Here is a 19,043-nt window from a genome sequence, read left to right as displayed (position 1 = left end):
ATCTGAGGAGTCGGGCGAGGGGGGGCAGCAACCTCTTGGGGAAGCTTAGGCGTCGGCCCCGGCGTGGAGTTGTCTGGATGTCAACAACCTCCACAGGGGACTCGGCCTGGGCGCCGTCCAACGTCGATCCCATAGCAAAAGTTGCACGTTTGGGCAGAACGTCGAACCGGGCGTTGGGGCCGGGGCCGGCGCCGCCTCCAACGTCAGCGCAGGAAGCCGCTCAGAGCTATGCGAAGACTGACGGGGTGGGCTGGAAGAGTGACTGGGAGGACCCATTGGGCCGTGTCCCCGTCAGCATCATATCGTCTCCGGAACTGGAGTCGGTGCACACAGCCGGCGCCAAGGAAGAATCCGCCGGCAAAGACCCCACATGAGTGTCCTCCACCTGTTTGAGACCAGAAGGTGCTCCATGGAGAGGTGGGCACCCAAAGTATGACTGGAGTGCAATAGAATAAACCTCCATTTGGGCATGCGTCGTTCCAACCCCTAGAAAGGGAGGGTATTGAGGAAACGACTGCCAGGCGCCCTTACCTGGCATAGTAGAAAACACAAAATGCCTGCCCCCACCTTTGTTTTTATAAACACTTATTTAAACCAATAGGGCAAACACAAATTATTTTACGTTTGGCCTGGTATTTTATTTATACCCATCTACCTCAATATTTTGCAATTATTTTTTGTATATAAATTATACAGAAAAGGAACAAATACATTCAATATATTTCACTTGAACCTGTACAAAACTATTTACAAGACAAAAAATATACATTTCAAATATACAATTATCATACATTCTACACATAATACACAATACAAACAGAGAATAAATTGGAAAAATGATTATTCAATAGACCTAATCTATATCCATGAAGAAAGAAAAAAGGGGGACAAAGTCAAAAAGAAAGAGCAAGACTTTAGTTGAAAAACAACTTAACAACTGGCCGCAGCCAGTTTCAACGCTTGATGTTATAAATTGCTCCTTCAGATGTGCCGACGCGTTTCTAGTCCAAGGAAACCAGTTCCTGGACTTTCATCAGGGCTTTGTCACTTGTCTGTATCAAAATGCAGAAAAACAATAAAGTTTTTATTATTTTACTGCATTCCTCTTTTCTGTTCAAGTTGCACCACCAATTATTTACACCGAAAGTACCTGTAAATCTTCTGAAATCCTGGCCTCTTTCGATATCTTCAGGCTCAGGCAAGAATATTCTGTACACTGTTGTGCTATTTGTAGGGATGAAGGACAATACCACCTACAAAGGGAATGGAGGCTACATTATAGCTCTATTTGCTAGATACAATGCGAGACTTGTTGGAGGTAGGCAAAAACAATTGTGTCCTACCTCTCTTGAAAAGGATTAAATCTCAGTTACGGCTGTGTGTCCACTTATAGTCCAATTGCAAAGCGGAATCTGTCCTAAAAACCAGGCCAAGGAACAGTTGATTTTCCAGGGTCCGCGCTGGGACGTGGAAAAGGAGAAAACGGACGTCAGTGCACCGTGAGGGGCATATATGGGTCCGCTGACATCATGTCCATGGACGACGTCAGGGTGGAGTCGTGCGGCGCCGCCCCCAGGCGTGCATAGGTGCTGCTGTGGAAAGTTTTCCGGATCCAGTCTGACGCCTGGGGATATTCTAAGTTAAGGAATCTGCGGCTAGACGTATCTATCAGATGATTAAGATTCATGCTTACGGATTTGCCACTTTTTCTTCTTGTTTGACCTCCTGAAGTTACCAGTAGAGGATCACTATCTAAAAAGGCATAAGAAGAGATGGTAAGAGTTCACCAGGAAGTCTGAAATATGATCATTGATGCCAAATAAAGTTTCAAAACTGGAGCTATACTAGCACTAACAAAGGTTGGTGCCAACCTAGTATTCCTGAAGTTTCACAACCATTGCTTTTAGCAGCTAGGCACATGGATAATTCTGTGAATGGTTGGCAAAACCGCAGACTATGAAATTTACAAATGGGTGACTTAATAACACCTGTGATTTGGGCAGGTTACAAAATACACTTTCTGACCACTGGTACATGAAAGCCACACTTGTACAAGGTATTGTTTCAGCTGGAAGCTTAAAAAGCTTCCAGAGGACAAGCAGATAAGCCATAGCTCTAACAATACTGTAAAAGGGTGAAACTGTTACAGATTATAAAATAAATTATCCTATAAACTCTTCTTCAGTCCCAATAGAGACTCTGCCAAGATAGTTCCTATCTAATAAGAGCTGCTACTTCAAAAAAGGTTCTGTTTCCATTCACCCAAATAGGTACCTGGGATAATTCACATTGTTTAATAGATGCGCTGCTCAAGTTTATAGGAACACAAGCATGGGACATCCTTAAACAAGACTAACGCGCTGGTGACAGAGGAAAGAGAAATTAAAAAGTATCTTCCACAATTTACCAAGGTGTTCATGGTAGATTCGCTGTGGGATAGTTAAATTCCCACTTCTACGTTCTTGAAATCTAGTGCATTTGTGCCCTACTTTGCTGTCCAGTAGACTGATTCAAGTTTATACTTATTTAAAATAGTGATTGTCCCCATTAAGCTTTAGAAACATGGCACCACAATTCTGAGGAGTTTGATGTGAATTGTCTCAGATTAAGAAAAGAGCTCACACTATTTCCTGCCTATGAAGACAAACGCTTGTTCAACCAGTTCATTATTCTAAGCGAGGCAGGCCGGGCATTGCATATCAACTAGATGTCAGCTCAACAGTGTATAATGAACGAAGGAAAGGCATGTTTAGAAATAGCACACTTCTTCCCCAGAAGGAATATATATATTTTTAATGAATGTTAAAGCGTTTTACCAATCGGAAATACTTTTACTTTGCTGCATTCAACCATAGAGATTTGGTTTAATGAGGTGAGAGGCATTAAACCTGCTTGAAAGTCGAAGCAAAGGCTATTGCCCTGCATAGGCAGCTTTTGTCACGTTCTCTTCCTTTCATTTAAATTGCAGAGAAATCGCACAGAATTCACATGAGGCAAACAAATAAATATCTGTCGGCAACTTCACAGAGCCAGGCCCAAAACACAGGTGAAGTAGGGTAGTAAAAAATGGGATATCTTCTAACAATCTGGCAGGAAAAAGGGTCTGCAATGCAGGAAGGACCAAACATCCTGATACTGAACACAACTACTGATCCAGCTGCAACTAACCAGCCTTTTAACTCTGTTAAACATGGAGACATTTATGAATTCACTGGTATGCGGATTACCAAAGAGTTGCCCCAGATGCTCGATCCATGCCTTGTGAACTTGGTAGGTAATCCGCGAACAAACACTGCAGGATGCTATAGGGTCCAAAACCCTGTAAGAACATATCCAGAGGAAAGGGAGCCACGATCAGACATATTGTTCTGCTAAATTACACTCCACTTCTAGGCTATGGTGGCATAAATCAGATTCAGAACTCAGATAACGAAAAAAGATGGTTTAAGTAGAAACCATAGAGAAAAGCTCCCTGTGGCTATGCAATATAGGTAGAAAAGCAAAGAAGGAAAGACTGCAAACACCTTGTAAGTTGTACTGCTATTTACTTTTGGTCTAGTAAATAGTATTGTCCACTAAGGCAGTTATTACAAGTTAGCTGTACTTTGCCGTGGTTCGGTGATCAGACAGGGAGTGGGATGATGTGCATGTTCTCCACCCAGTCTGTGCCATACAGTGGAGAACATGCGTCTGTGCCATACAGTGGAGAACATGCTCAGTGCGCATGGCGGTTTGGCTGGAGCCGGCTAAACCGCCATGGATACTTAAGGTGTACATTATACTACTCCTCCTTCCCCTGACGCGCTGAGTCCAGCCCCACCCTAACCTGGCTCCAAGCTCCAGTAAAAATAAAATCATAATAACATTGTGTTATTATCAATTTCTATGTCCTTTGTACTGCTCCGAGAGCAGTGGGGTGATGCTCCTCCGCCTTAACGAGGAAAAAACACAACTCGTAAAAAGAGCCTAGGTCACAACTCGTAAAAAGAGCCTAGGTATCACTCACAGGTAGACTGGGGTGTTAACTGGTTACATCTGACAGAAAAACATCAACACATGTCCTCTCTCTTTCACAGGACTTCTTAGAGTACACGTTATTTTTTTCTCTCCCTATGCCAGCTTGCACACTATATTGGATGAGCTACCGACCTAGCACATCAGCAGACAGCAATGACGGCATACCTAATACATTTTAAGCGCTTTCGCGGTGAAGGGTATTATTCACTTATAGCCATCTGTAGCGTGCTATACCAGCCATTAAAGGCCTGCTGGGGCGTTAGTATTCAAAATTAGAAGGTAAAACAATGTTTCCAACAGACAGTGTCTGGCAGAGTAAATCTTTGATGGCTAAATGGAAAGAAATAGAGAGACATGTTTCACTAAGAGAGCAGAATGTCTTAATTATGAAAAGCAGCCTCTAGAGAGATGCAGTGAGTTTAGACGTGCCTAAAGCATGACTGCCTGGTACAGCTCATGTTGTGTGTGCTCCTGGCATGTGCAGCAGGTGCACACACAAGGAGCTATGAAAGTGGGCCGCCTTCAGCCTCAGTTCTGCCAAGGTGTTTTTCTTAGTTTGGCAGAGATGAGGGAGCCTACGCAGGAGCTGATGATAACACCCCCCCCCCCCACACTTTGGAGAGTTCACTGGCACTATGGGCAATAGGAGAAGGGAAGAGGAAGGTTTGCTGTGTGCCCGCCTCTACTGCCTCAGGCTATTCCCTGCGCCCTCCACATAGCTTGTGAAGGGGCAAGTGATGGGGATTGGTAGAGAAGGCCGGGTGAATGAGAACGCTGGAAAGGGGTCAGCAGTGGGCCTATACTGTGTTCATAACCCACTGCTGCGCCGTCGTCTTCAATGGAGCTCTCAGCATCCCAAAGTTCTATTACTATAATGCTCAATAAAAAAACACATGCGAATATCAAACACAATGAACAGAAATGGACAGATCCGTTTATATGATGGAGGAAAGCAATGTAACAGCAACACCTTTGCATTCATTGTCAGAAATAGGTCACCTCTTTAGACAATTTAATACCTAAGACAATATTTACTTTGAGTATCAAAACTACATTTCACTGCCGTTTTTTTTAAACAATTTGTGGCTGGCAGACGCAAGGGCCCGGAAACTTGGTGATGCATTATCACACGCAGCCGCAGGCAATGAACTAATGACACTGCGAGAGAGATGCACGAATGCGCACAGACGACATGAAAACCTTTTTAATGATTCGAGCAGGAATATTTTTTCAAACTATGACTCGAGAAACTGAGCGAAACAACAAGGAAACGTCATCAATAGACTAGCAAGAATGTAGCAGTATTATCGAGGTCGCGAGTTTTGCATTTGTCTGGCTACGCACTATGAGAAAGAAGTGTTTATCCACTGCATGTAAGAGAATAATACAAACTAAGCCACGAGAGCGGTAATCTATGCTACGCCCTCGCACGCAGGGTCGCATCACAATCACTCAAATTAAAACATACACTTCAGCCAAGGTCATATAAATGAGAAGCAAAAGAACAAACGTAAATTACATGCGTTTGTAAAAGAACTGCCGACCAAACAGAGTCATTTCCTGAAGAGGGTGCCGGTAGGGAGCATATTGTAGAACAACAAAAGTGCCAGCAAACAAATAAGGCAGGTTTATAAGTGTTCCTAATAGCAGACTCTACCGATGCTCCCTCGCCCCAAATATACTGTTTGTGCGGCTTTAGTTAAGAGGCTGCAGTTACTTACCTCACAGAAGCAGTGCTCCTGATGGTTTCTCTTCTCATGTGCTCCAGGGAGTGCTGACAATTACATACACCCTTAATGGTTCAGGGTGGGCAGCAGAGACATCAGAAGCTTTTATGCTTTGAAGTCACCATTGCACAAGTGAAGAAGCTTTGGTATTATTGGTGCTAAGTGTGCCTTTTTAATCCTGCATTACAAGTGGCTGAAAAAAAGAGGAAGGCGAGGTACTGCTGTAAAGTCATCTTGTGTGCCCTGTTGTTGGAAGCTGGCTTAGTATATACTATCAACAACAATAAGGAGCATCAGAGGGAAAACACCAGTCAGAACGCCATCCATTCAAAGACAAACAACAAAATAGACCTGACTGGTTAGGACAAATTAACAGTTTATATATTCTTCTGAACCGGGAGTAGGACACTACTCTCTCCACCCAACCGCTGGCTTTAAACAATTACCAGTCCAATCCAGTCCTAAATGTCCCACAAAACATCTTCTAAAAGCAGATTTATCAGTCCACCCATGTGTTGTACCCCTTCTTACAAGGTGTGTACAAAAAAAAGTGTGTAGGGAAGAAAGTACTTCACGTACGCATCACCGGAGGAGCTGCTGGTAGGTACTCACCAGTTTGCCCACGTTTCTCATCATCATTAACTTTCTTACCCGTGAAGAGAAAAAAAGAAAGAAATATCCAGTGTAGAACACAAGAGGTGAAGAAACAATTTAGAAAAGAATATGCATAGTGACGTAATGTGAGGGAAAGACACCCCTTTTCTCAAATTAAAACAGGGGTATGACTCACATATATGAGATCCTAATTTTATTCCATGTAGTGAGCCTACTCAAGGTTAAAAACAGACTCCATGTTTCTAACCACCTTAGGATGAGCCAACATGTTTAATTGCCAAGCTTCCGTTACGGCAATTTCATCAGAGCTTCTGGGCCTGACTTCCCCTCACTGGATTTCAAGTATATACCATGGGTGACAGGTGGTAGCTCACAGTGCTCATACCGGCTCCCCGCCTCCTGTGGCGGAGCCAGGGGCGGCGCCGGGACCGGAGCCAGCGGCGCTGCACCTTGTGGCACCGGGGCCGGCGCCGAGGGCGCTGGATCCAGTGGCTCCGGGGCTGGAGCCAGAGGCGGTACCGCCGGGCCAACAGGATCTGGACACGGGACCGCGGGGCCCACAGGCGCGCAGGCGGGAGCCCGAGGCTTAAAAAGGCAGTCCATGGCAGCAAGAAAGTCTTGCATCTGTTCGGGAGTCGCTGACGGTATTGGTGGGTAGGCCACGGGACTTCCAGGCTCCGGATGAACCGCAGGGGCGGAGCCTCTGAGGTTCCGTGACGATTTGAACCCGTGTTTTTAACATTGTCGCAAATACATAATTTTGGTATCAGTGAACCGCAAATGATCCATTTAGTATATCCTGGTGTTTTTGCTATGCTACGAGCAAGAGCACTCCCGTTATGAACACATTTCTGATCTACCCGTGGCATCCATCTTAGAACAAGGAAGCCATTTTGTATTCCTTGCCCTCACATAGTCAATGGACACGCAATGACCTCTTTTTCATTTAAGGACACGTAGGCTTTAGCCGGCAATTCACCTTGCTAGTGACACGTGCACCTTAGGCCAGCAACGCTGTAGCAGCATGACTCGGCAAGAGCTGCCTCCCCAGCCTGAGGCCAGTCCTGCTATACTGGTTCTCGTGTTCGTTGGCCTGATCATGATTAGACGGCCGAAGCCGGTAACCGTGCCCATTTACGACCCACAAACATCTCTTATCCTACTTTTCTATCTTCTGCACCTGGCTCTGCTCCTTTCCTTCTGGGCCTTTATTAGGGGGAGGTAACGAAATTTACGATGAGGCGGTCCGGGTCTTGAATGAAGAGTTGACATGGGATTATGATGGAATAGTGGGAACCCCTCGTTCGTAATGTTTTGACATCAGATATTGTTGACGATTCCTGTGCAACGCCAAATATTTATTGTTTTAGATACGAAGTTTTTGGAATGTGCTAACATGTAAAGAATTTGCCTGAAGCCCAATATTCAGTATATAAGGAGCAACCCTCTTTGTACAAATTGAACAGGCTCCTAGATACTGCCCATGTGTAGTTTCTGTGACTTCTGTGTCCCTGCAGTAATAAACCTTTGGTCTTTGACGCCACCATCGAGAAGCCTGTGTTTCTGTTTATTTTTGCACCGAGACAGGTAGAACTCCGGGGTCTTCGGGTGTTATCCCTGACACCTCTGGACAGAACCAAAAAAGTCCAGAACTCCAATTGGCGCCCAACGTGGGGCGACGTCATTCGGTACCGGTCCAAAAGCCTGAAGAGTTCGAGAAGCTTCGTGTGAAGATTTCAGAGGGAGGCGCCCCACTTCATCGATCCCGGCATATCGCAAAAGTGGCCCGACGTTCTCTTCCACGAGGGTTCCCGTTCAGACGGCTGCAGTGGTCCGTTGCCTTGACCGTCGCCCTGTCTTGGACCCGAGGTGCAGTCCTTAGTACGGCGAGACGTGACGGGTTTCTCCTTGGTGACGTCTTCAGTGCCTCAGTTAAGTATTAAGTGGTTGATAGTTGATTACTTCGTAAGGGTTGCTCCTGTTTGGATAATCCTTTTAGTTTTCAGTTTCGGTTCGGTTTCATAAGATTATCGCTGGTTATTCTGGTTACGATAATCATTCAGTTCAGTTCGGGTATCGATACATTTGTCTGTTCTGGTAGGCCTAAGTTCTTGGTTCGAGTGCGCACCTTTCTTTTGGTTTGTGTTTTGTCTGTTTTGTGTTCCGGGTTATAAAATGGTAAGTCGGAAAAATTGTATGTTGTCTTGTTTTAGTTGCAACAGTGATTCCCAGTTGGAGGACTCGTGTTCGGTTCCTCCGATTGGAACTCCCCTTTATGATCTATATTGCAAATTTGGTGTGGGCCCTATCTCTTATAACGAGGTATGGATCCACTACACAGAGAAAGATGGTGTCCTTAGTTGGCCACTGCATGGTAGTTTCGAACCTCAAGTTCTTGATAATTTAGAAACGAAATTATTCAAGAAGAAAGCCCGGCCGGCAATGTTTGATTCTTTCCGTTATTGGCGAAAAGAATCTAAACAGAGAGAAATTAAAAAGTTGAAGAAAGAACAGAAAGAGCAAGAGTTGACCTTAGAACAGTCTTCTAAGCAGCTGCAACTCAACGAGTCTGAGAAGGCAATGGAGGTGGCCAATAGAGAGCGTAATTTAGCGATAGACAAGTGCTATCCTGCTTTGCCATCGAGTACAGCTAAGATAGTAGAGGACCCTGAAAAGGATCCCCTGTTGTCTTACTTGTTACGATCACCCCCACCGTATGCACAGGGTGCTACGGCTCCACCTATACCGAATGTTCAATTACCGGTTGCTGGACAACCTGGTGTTCCTGCTCCTCTGAATCAAGTTCCTGTACCTCCTGTGGTCAATATTAATGTTCCTTCGGCACCCCCTCTTCCAGGGTTGCCGGCTTCTTTACCTATACCTGTATCGCTCACACCTGCTAGTTCACAAGCTATTTTGCCCGCTACTCCTACTGTCCCTGTTCTATCTATTCCAACTGCTACTCTATTTTACTGCTTCTGCTAATATTATGACTCCGCTTTCTGTTCGTCGGAGAATCACTGATTCTGTCTCCAATATTTTATCTCCCTTCTATAAAACTCTGATTAAGACTCCTACTTCTGACTCTGTGCAGAGACGTAGTCAGCTTCCCAGTACTGAAGAAAGAGGAATATTAGATTCCACTGCTCTTCGATGGGTTTCGAAAGTTGGAAGATATAATATACACGATGTATTAGATACATTTATGCAATGGAACAAACCGACACAACGCTATGTGTTTGATGTCATGTGTTCTCTGTTGCATGAGGAATGGGAAGAAAGCGATTCTGAACAAGTTCCGGATGAACTAATTCAGGTTCAGAAAGAGTTTGCTGCAGGTATGATAGTTGGTCAAAATATAAAAGAAGCGATGGAACTGATTTTAAGTTATAGGAATGACCCATCCCTTCGTTCACCGAGGGAGTTAGAGAAACGTAGTACGAAACAAAGTCGTCAATATCCAATGAGGGAGGTTCCACCAATTTGACGTGAAGCTGTGCAAGCTAATGCAAACCTTGGTATTGCAGCCGCTCCGGCCCAATTCCAGAGAGTATGGATACATATTCCATGGAAGCGAGCTGAAGTATTAGCAGTGAAACAGGCCTTGCCAGATCCGCGTAAAAATCCTGCAGGGTACTACAAAGAGTTGGCTCAGACAGTTGACGCTTGTGTATTAAATCTAGCTGACATAGATCTGCTGTTTGGTAATGTAGTACCGCAACCAATTTGGGCTAAAATTCGTAGAGAGAATCATCCAGTTGCCCTAGGTGGTGATTGGGCAGCTATAATTGCAGCGGATGGTCAACAAATAGGTGGTTCTAAACATGAACCCTTAATTGCTAATTTGCCCGGTAGAATAATCGATTTAATGAAAACCCTAATGCCAGCATTACGCGTTAACTGGGACAAATTGTCCGCGTGCAAACAGAAGAAAGATGAAAGCGTCTCTGACTTTTTCACACGATTCGAGGAGACTTTTGTGGATCATAGTGGTCAGGATATGAGCACAGAAGGAGGCCAGAGATTATTTGTTGATAAATTTGTGCACAATCTGTTGCCCGAACTTAGTGGTAAATTAAAGAATTCTGAAAGTGCGTGGGCTGTCTCTACGACTGCGCAAATACTTGCGACTGCCCAGTACTATGAAAATAGGGATAAAGAGGAAAAAGAAAAATCAGATAAAAAGACGAAAGATTTAAAAACTAAAGTTCTTTTACAGCAAGCATATCCGCCTCGCACCAATCAGACCAATACACAGCAAGGGTCATATCAAAGAACGGAGTATAATTCTCAGAGGCCATAGTACCAATGGAATCAGTGTGCTTATTGCAAAATGGAAGGCCATTATAAGACTGAGTGTCCGGTACGGGCACAAAATAATACTGCGGCAGCTCAGAGAGGTCGTGGTGGTTATATGCAGAATTCTAGAGGTCGAGGAAGAGGTACTATGCCTCCACAGACAAGTGATCGCCCTTCTAATTATTTCGACCAACGAAATGGACAATCTGCCCAACAGAATAGGTCTCAACAATATCATGTTGAAGATTACTATGAAGCTAGTGAGGAAGTTCAGCCAAGGGAGTACTAGGACAGCCATGGACAAAGAGAGGGAGTAGTATCAGTTCCAGTAGATCAGAGTGGGCCTTATGTCGCAGTAGCAACATCGGGAATAGTCGAACCGTTTCTGTTGGATACTGGTGCAGCAAAAAGTTCTATCATACATGCGAAACTCCCTGGCGCACCTTTGTCTGGCTCAACAAACGTTTCAGTAGGTTTCTCAGGCGCCCCTGTTCACAACCCTGTTTCTGGTCCTTTGTCTATCTCTGTTGGACCCCGACAATTGAAAGCACCCCTGATTTTGACGACAGGTTGTAATGAAAATCTGCTTGGTTTAGACTTGTTAAAACGCTTATATGCGACATTGTACTGTTCTCCAGAAGGAGTACAGCTTACGTTGGGTAAAAGAATCATCTCTCCAATGTACTTGTCGATGGATGCACTCCCACCAGAGCTGTGTTCACTCCCTGATACTCTTTGGGCGACTGGTCCTAATGATGTAGGTCTTTTAGAAATTCCACCATATGTAGTAACTTTGAAAGCGAATGTGAAATTTCCACGAATTCCACAATACAGAATCTCTAGTGAAGGTGAGCGTGCGCTCCTACTGATAGTACAAGATCTGATCAAAAAAGACGTTGTAGAAGAAACTAGAGGTAATGTCTGTAATAGTCCTGTACTGCCCATCCTGAAACGAACTGACCCAACAAAACCTCCAGTATATAGGTTTGTAATTGATCTTAGAGAGGTTAATAAAATTGTGATTCCACAGTTTCCTGTGGTTCCAGACATTACTGCATTGTTAACGTTAATTCCTGCTACAGCAGCATGGTTTTCGGTTATCGACTTGAAAAATGCCTTTTTCAGCATTCCGATAGCCGAGGAAAGCAGAGATATCTTCGGTTTCTCTTTAGGAGGACGAAGCTTCAGGTTTAAACGCGCTCCACAAGGTTATTGTGAAAGCCCCTCCATTTACAGTCAAGCATTAAAAAGCCAATTAGATTCATTTGTACTTCCTCCTGGTTCTGCTTTAGTACAATATGTTGATGATCTTCTAGTGGCTGCCGATGACAAGGAAACTTGCAAAACAGCTACAATTTCCTTATTGCATCACTTATCAAACTTGAATCACAAGGTGTCACCTTCAAAAATGCAATACTGTTGCCAAGAAGTGACCTACTTAGGTCATCTCTTGTCAAAGGAGGGAAGGAAGTTGACCCCAGAGAGAATAAAAGCAATTACACAGATGAATGTTCCTAGCACGCAGAGAGAAGTACGTGCCTTTTTAGGTATTACCTCATATTGTAGGCAATGGATCCCGAATTTTTCTCTTTTGGCGAAACCATTGGTAGCTTTGACTGGGAAAAATGTTCCGAGTCCAGTGCCATGGTCTGCCGAATGTCAGGAGAGTTTTTCTGAGTTACGAAACGCACTGTGTTCAGCTCCTGTATTGGGTACACCCGATTACAGTAAGCCATTCACGCTCTATGTCCATGAGAGAGAAGGTTGTGCGTTGAGTGTTCTGACACAGAAATTTGGTGATAAACAACGCCCTTGTGCGTATTTTTCGTCAACGTTAGATCCGGTAGCTAGAGCGTTGCCTAGTTGCTTGAGAGCTACAGCCGCAGCTGCAGCCTCCATTCGACAATCTGCCGGTTTAGTAATGAACAACATGCTAGTGGTTATGGTTCCTCATGCTGTGGATACACTCATGAACCGAACCAAGACGCAGCACCTTACCAGTGCTAGATTATCAGGTTATGAATTGACACTGCTAGCGAGTCATATTCAGATCAAAAGATGCAATGTATTGAATCCAGCAACATTGTTGCCGACTAGTCAAGAGTCGAGTGATTCCGAACCACACGACTGTTGTTTCAGAACTGAGGAAGAAACAAAAGGACGAATTGATTTAAAAGACACTCCGTTATCAGATCCAGATGGCACGTTGTATGTTGATGGGTCTTGCTTCAAATTGGAGAATGGTGACGTGACTGCTGCCTATGCAGTAACGACCTTGAGTACGATTGTGGAGACTGCGAGAGTGAGTCAGAATTCTGCCCAGGCTGCAGAATTGATCGCGCTAACAAGAGCGTGCGTTTTAGCTAAGGGAAAGAGAGTGAATGTGTTCACAGATAGTCAGTACGCGTTCGGCGTGGCCCATAGTTTTGGCCGTTTGTGGAAAGAGAGAGGTTTCATTACGTCCCATGGGACTAAGATCCAACATGGTCAGCTAGTTAATGACTTGTTGGAATCTCTAACCTTGCCGACTGAAGTTGCGATTGTGAAATGCAGTGCTCATAAAGCAATCACGGATGATGTTGGTCGTGGGAATGCTTTTGCCGATGAGACTGCAAAACAGACAGCTAGAAATATGATGAGTAGAATGTATGTTGCAACGTCTGCAAGATGGATTTCTGAGTCTGGAATGTGTGAGGACACAGTGGAAAGCGTGAAAGAAATTCAGAAAGAGGCGACTGAGGAGGAAAAGCTTGCATGGAAAGAGAGCACGGGTAAATTGGACTCGAGTGGGTGTTGGATTGACTTGTCGGAACAACAGCGTTGGATGTTGCCTGATGCGTATGTGCTTGCAGTAGTAACGATGGCACATGGAGCAGCACACATCAGCTCTAAAGGGATTTGTAAGATGTTGGCTCCAGTTTGGAAGAATGATGGGATTAGTAAGTGTGCAGAGAGAGTGGTGAGAAATTGCATGGTATGCCTGATGCATAATCCTGGCAAGGGAATCCCCACACCTGCTGGTCATTTCGCTCCTCCTTCCTGCCCCTTTGAAGTGATCCAGCTAGACTTCATTCACATGGATCGTTGTAATAATCTAAAGTACGTCCTAGTGGTAGTTTGTGCGTTCTCCAGATGGATCGAAGCATACCCACTGAAGGACAATACTGCTTTGTCCACTGCCAAGATCCTTCTTAAAGAATAGTTCCCCAGATTCGGAATGCCTCGGATTGTATGGTCAGATAACGGAAGTGAGTTCGTAGGGAAAGTTATGCAGAGTGTGTGTGCCGGCCTAGGGATTAGACAAAAGTTTCACAGTGCGAATCATCCCCAGTCTGCGGGTTTAGTTGAGGGTTACAATGGCACCCTTAAACTGAAACTTGCTAAGATACAGGCGTCCACGGGTTTGTCCTGGCCAGATGCATTGCCTTTGGCTTTGTTATCAACAAGAGCAACTGTACATTCTAGAGTAGGGCTTAGTCCATATGAAATAATTTTTGGTCGTCCTGCAAATGTTTGGGGGGTACCTAGACCGAAAGAATTTAAGCAGCTGGAATATCCAATGTTAATTGATTACCTTTTCGACTTGACTGCTAAATTGAGCCTTATTCACCAACAGGTTTTCGATTCATTGCCAAAGCCACCGGAGAGTCCAGGTCATCAGCTGAAACCAGGTGACCAGGTGGTCATTAGGAATTTTGGTCGGAGAAGGAATCTCCAACCGAGATTTGTCGGACCATTCCAGGTCTTGTTGGCAACGAGGACTGCTATTCGTGTGGCTGGCCGGAAAAATTGGATTCATGCAACACACGCCAAACGGGTGCCGCTGCCGCTTCCTTATGACAACTGGGTAAAGAAAGGAATCGGTACCTCTGAAACAGAACAAGTCCCCAGTTTCATCCCTTTCAGTGATGCAGAACTGATCACTGATACATCAAACTCTGACTCTCCTCCTGAAACTGCTCTTTTGAACCCTGAACATTTGCCATCTGCACCAAAAGAACATTTGCCATCTGCGAACGTGAACATTGCAACGTCGGCTGAAAATACATTGTTTCCAGATCAGACAGCTCCTGCAAAACTGAGATACAACTTGCGATCTCGCAATATGGACAAATAAAGCAGGAAACTGCCTATTTTCACATTTGAATTTTCTGATACATTGCCTCCAGCCAGGAAGTTTGCTATTATTTTTTTGTTTTAAATTTTGCCTTGCCGTCTGGGTAGCCGTAGGGTCGTGGCTATGTGCCTAGTTGAATCTGCGGGGGTCAGACACAAGGTCGATCTTTCTGTTAGTTCTGGGAACTCCCAGGGCTGATAGAGGCATTTTCATCTACGTACACATCATCAGTGGTCACGAGCGGATTGTAGAAGATGGAGCTTCCTGAGCTGCAACGAAAGAACGTAATTTATGTGCGCAGAAATAGACTGTACAGAATACTTCACAGCAAGTGCTTTCTAATGCAATGTGCAGTTACATTTTTAATTGTTTTGATAACGTTGGTGGGTGGAATCATCTTTGGTGTACATTTGATTTTTATGCCGGTAACTACAATACCTCCCCTTGATCCTACTACTTCTACGGTTTCTTCTATGCATTCTTTTCACTCATTTCCTGAACACGAACAAGCTCGACGCTCAGAATTTATTAACAATACATTTGTACAGCTCTTGCACCAACACCAACTGGTAGTTAATACTACAGACTGCTGGGTGTGTGGCTTGATACCTCACACTATGGATAAAGGCATTCCCTATCTAGTCTTGCCTTTTAGCTATAATGGATCATTTCAGGCCTTTCAGACCATTTTTTCCTATGCCCTTGAGACCTATCCCCCGCGTCCACCACGGTCCACTAAATACAACTCAGCCAACAAAGCTTTAGTCCAGGGAATTATTGACATGATTAAAGACGTCAATAATACTCCATCTTACCCTAGAGATGAATTACGGGTGTATTTGAGTTGGAACTCTACAGAGTATCGCCTTAGTTTGGGAGAAAGCAAGCGTAAAAGCTCCACTTCAGTTTGGGTCGTGCCTCACCGAGGTCAGGTCTGTTTGCAAGGAAATGGGAGAAATCTGAGAGCTCAGCTAGGGAGGAGTGAGTGCGTTGAGACTTATGTATTTCCGTCTAACTCCTCCCCTGCCTTCCTTACTGCTAGGGGTACTTACTTCATCTGTCAAGACAGAGCGTATACATGGCTGCCTGCTGATTTCTCAGGTTCATGTTATATTGCTCGATTGTTACCTCCGACGTACACTGCTTCCTCAGATTATCACAAAACCAGAGTAGCAAGAGGTGTCTTCAGCAAGGAAGATACCGCTGGTCAGGAAGCTGGAGACTTCTTCAAAGGTTTCCTTACGTTTTGGGGGCCTATGGCCAATAGTAGAAGTCTACGTCAACTAACACGGGTAGTTGAATCTACTATTACAGAAACTGCTGGTGCCCTTAGTAACTTAACAGCTGAGCTTCAGGCGGATCGTCTCATGACGTTACAGAACCGAATGGTTCTAGACGTAATACTTGCAGATCGAGGTGGGGTATGCAGAATGATCCAATCGAGCTGCTGTGTTTTTATTCCCAATAATGCTCCAACCGTCTATGAAGCGATCTCTAAGCTACACAAGATTTCCGACTCTATACACGTAGACAAGGGAAACTGGTCCTTCATGGAGTGGTTTTGGACTCTGGTAACAGCGTGGGGATGGAAGGTTCTGATGGTCATTGGTGTCATCCTAGTATTTCTGTTCTCATGCTGCCTTATTATCCAATGTGGTCCCGCTTTGTGTAGTCTCTGTGCTGCAACCTGTTTCAGAAAACCACCTGTATTAGGAGAAAAGGCACGAGACAGGATGATGATGCAACAACATGTCACTGACCTAATGAGCATAGAGTTAGATTCTGACATAGACTGAGTAATTGCCTATGTAAGGGCAAAAGGAGGGTCTGAGGTTCCGTGACGATTTGAACCCGTGTTTTTAACATTGTCGCAAATACATAATTTTGGTATCAGTGAACCGCAAATTATCCATTTAGTATATCCTGGTGTTTTTGCTATGCTACGAGCAAGAGCACTCCCGTTATGAACACATTTCTGATCTACCCGTGGCATCCATCTTAGAACAAGGAAGCCATTTTGTATTCCTTGCCCTCACATAGTCAATGGACACGCAATGACCTCTTTTTCATTTAAGGACACGTAGGCTTTAGCCGGCAATTCACCTTGCTAGTGACACGTGCACCTTAGGCCAGCAACGCTGTAGCAGCATGACTCGGCAAGAGCTGCCTCCCCAGCCTGAGGCCAGTCCTGCTATACTGGTTCTCGTGTTCGTTGGCCTGATCATGATTAGACGGCCGAAGCCGGTAACCGTGCCCATTTACGACCCACAAACATCTCTTATCCTACTTTTCTATCTTCTGCACCTGGCTCTGCTCCTTTCCTTCTGGGCCTTTATTAGGGGGAGGTAACGAAATTTACGATGAGGCGGTCCGGGTCTTGAATGAAGAGTTGACATGGGATTATGATGGAATAGTGGGAACCCCTCGTTCGTAATGTTTTGACATCAGATATTGTTGACGATTCCTGTGCAACGCCAAATATTTATTGTTTTAGATACGAAGTTTTTGGAATGTGCTAACATGTAAAGAATTTGCCTGAAGCCCAATATTCAGTATATAAGGAGCAACCCTCTTTGTACAAATTGAACAGGCTCCTAGATACTGCCCATGTGTAGTTTCTGTGACTTCTGTGTCCCTGCAGTAATAAACCTTTGGTCTTTGACGCCACCATCGAGAAGCCCGTGTTTCTGTTTATTTTTGCACCGAGACAGGTAGAACTCCGGGGTCTTCGGGTGTTATCCCTGACACCTCTGGACAGAACCAAAAAAGTCCAGAACTCCACCTCTGTCCCTCTCGTCCGCCTCCGAGGAGCGACGGGGGACGTCGGAGAGCAAACACGCTTCTTCGACTTCTTTTTATGGCATCGCTTACCGGAATCTGAAGGCGAAGACTTAGAGCCCGAGGAGCGACGGCTCCGGTCCTGCGAGCGGTCCCGCGAACGGCCCCTAGACCCCGAGCAGCGGTGAGAGGAGTGCCGGACTTCCAGCAACTTTTGGCACCATTCCGGCAAGGTCTTCGGGAACATGGCTCGACAGTCCCTACAGTCATGGTCGGTCTCCAGGCAGTAGAGGCAGACATTCCGCCACTGACATTTTACGGCGGCACGACCCACAAGACTCAAAGTCGGGCATCCCTATGTGCACCAGGAGACAAGAGAGGGAGACAAAAAGTCTCAAAAAGTAGTCAATGCTCAATCGGATCTGCGTTTTCGGCGTGGAAAAAGAAAGAACTGACGTCAGCGTGCATGGGTGGCACCTAAGAAGTCTCTGTGACATCATCTTGGCGCTCACAACGCCAGTGACTGACATGGAGCCGCACAACACCACCTACCGGCACGCAGGGGTACTGCTAAGCAGAAAACTTTCTGGATCCAGTGTGACGCCTGGGGATTATTCTAAGGTAAGGAATCTATCACTAACGGGTCTCTTTCAGACAGGTGCTTGCTTCACTATGATCAAGTACTGCTCAGGTAGTGCCACATCAATAACAGAACTTTCAAGGGTTCCGATTCTGTGCACTAGTAACGCATTCCGTCCAGTTATTTTTTTTTGCTAACTGGTATCTGTAGTCCTTATATTCCATTATAAATTAAGGACTATAAGTCGAAGGATGGAAAGAAATAACCTAGTGTAATAGTAAGTATGAAAACAGGACGCCTGAACGCTCTGGAGCGCCTACTAACTGCATGCCTCCCTCTTAGGCACCATTTAATGCTTGGTATATTTCTGGTACAGTTTGTAGCAATGCTTGTGCTTGGGGTTAATTGGATATACAAGGGGGAAACACTCAACACTGTTAGGGATGTTAATCTGTTTTAGAGATAGTTTTCCTATCTCCCCAACACATTTTTTGCATTCTAGGACTTCTGAGACTTGTAGTCCCGTTTCTCCTGTTATAAAATCCGGTCTGTACTGGATAATCTACTCACACTTGAGAGCAATGCGGTGTTGGTCAATAATGAGGTTCTTAATGAAGTGTCCTTCAAGGTGCCACACGATACACAGAAAGACAAAAGAAACATGGAAATCTCACACATGTGCAGGCTGAAAACTTGGGAGCCCTGGATGCAGTAAAGCTCAGACAAAAGGCATCGTAAGACGACGACAGGAATGATTTCCACAGTTGAATACGGAAGCATTAGGTCCTCTCATCACACAGAACAGGTAACATGTATTTCTTTACAAGTTCACTGTCAAAGAAGCTGAAGTATTGCACTGTATTAATTAAATATGTGCTTCATGCCGATTATAAGACATTTGCAGCCACAT

At 44.8% G+C, this 19,043-nt stretch overlaps 1 protein-coding gene across 3 annotated transcripts in view; it reads right to left on the bottom strand.

Moving 5' to 3' along the window:
- The window catches only part of NBAS (NBAS subunit of NRZ tethering complex), a 2,361,081-nt gene that overhangs the window by 37,474 nt on the left and 2,304,564 nt on the right, over positions 1–19,043 (bottom strand). The gene's annotated exons all lie outside the window — the stretch shown is intronic.

This window comes from Lissotriton helveticus, chromosome 6 (assembly GCF_964261635.1).
Source record: "Lissotriton helveticus chromosome 6, aLisHel1.1, whole genome shotgun sequence".
NCBI lineage: Eukaryota > Metazoa > Chordata > Amphibia > Caudata > Salamandridae > Lissotriton > Lissotriton helveticus.
Note: the sequence above shows the minus strand (reverse complement) of the source record. Positions and strands in the feature narration are given on the sequence as shown.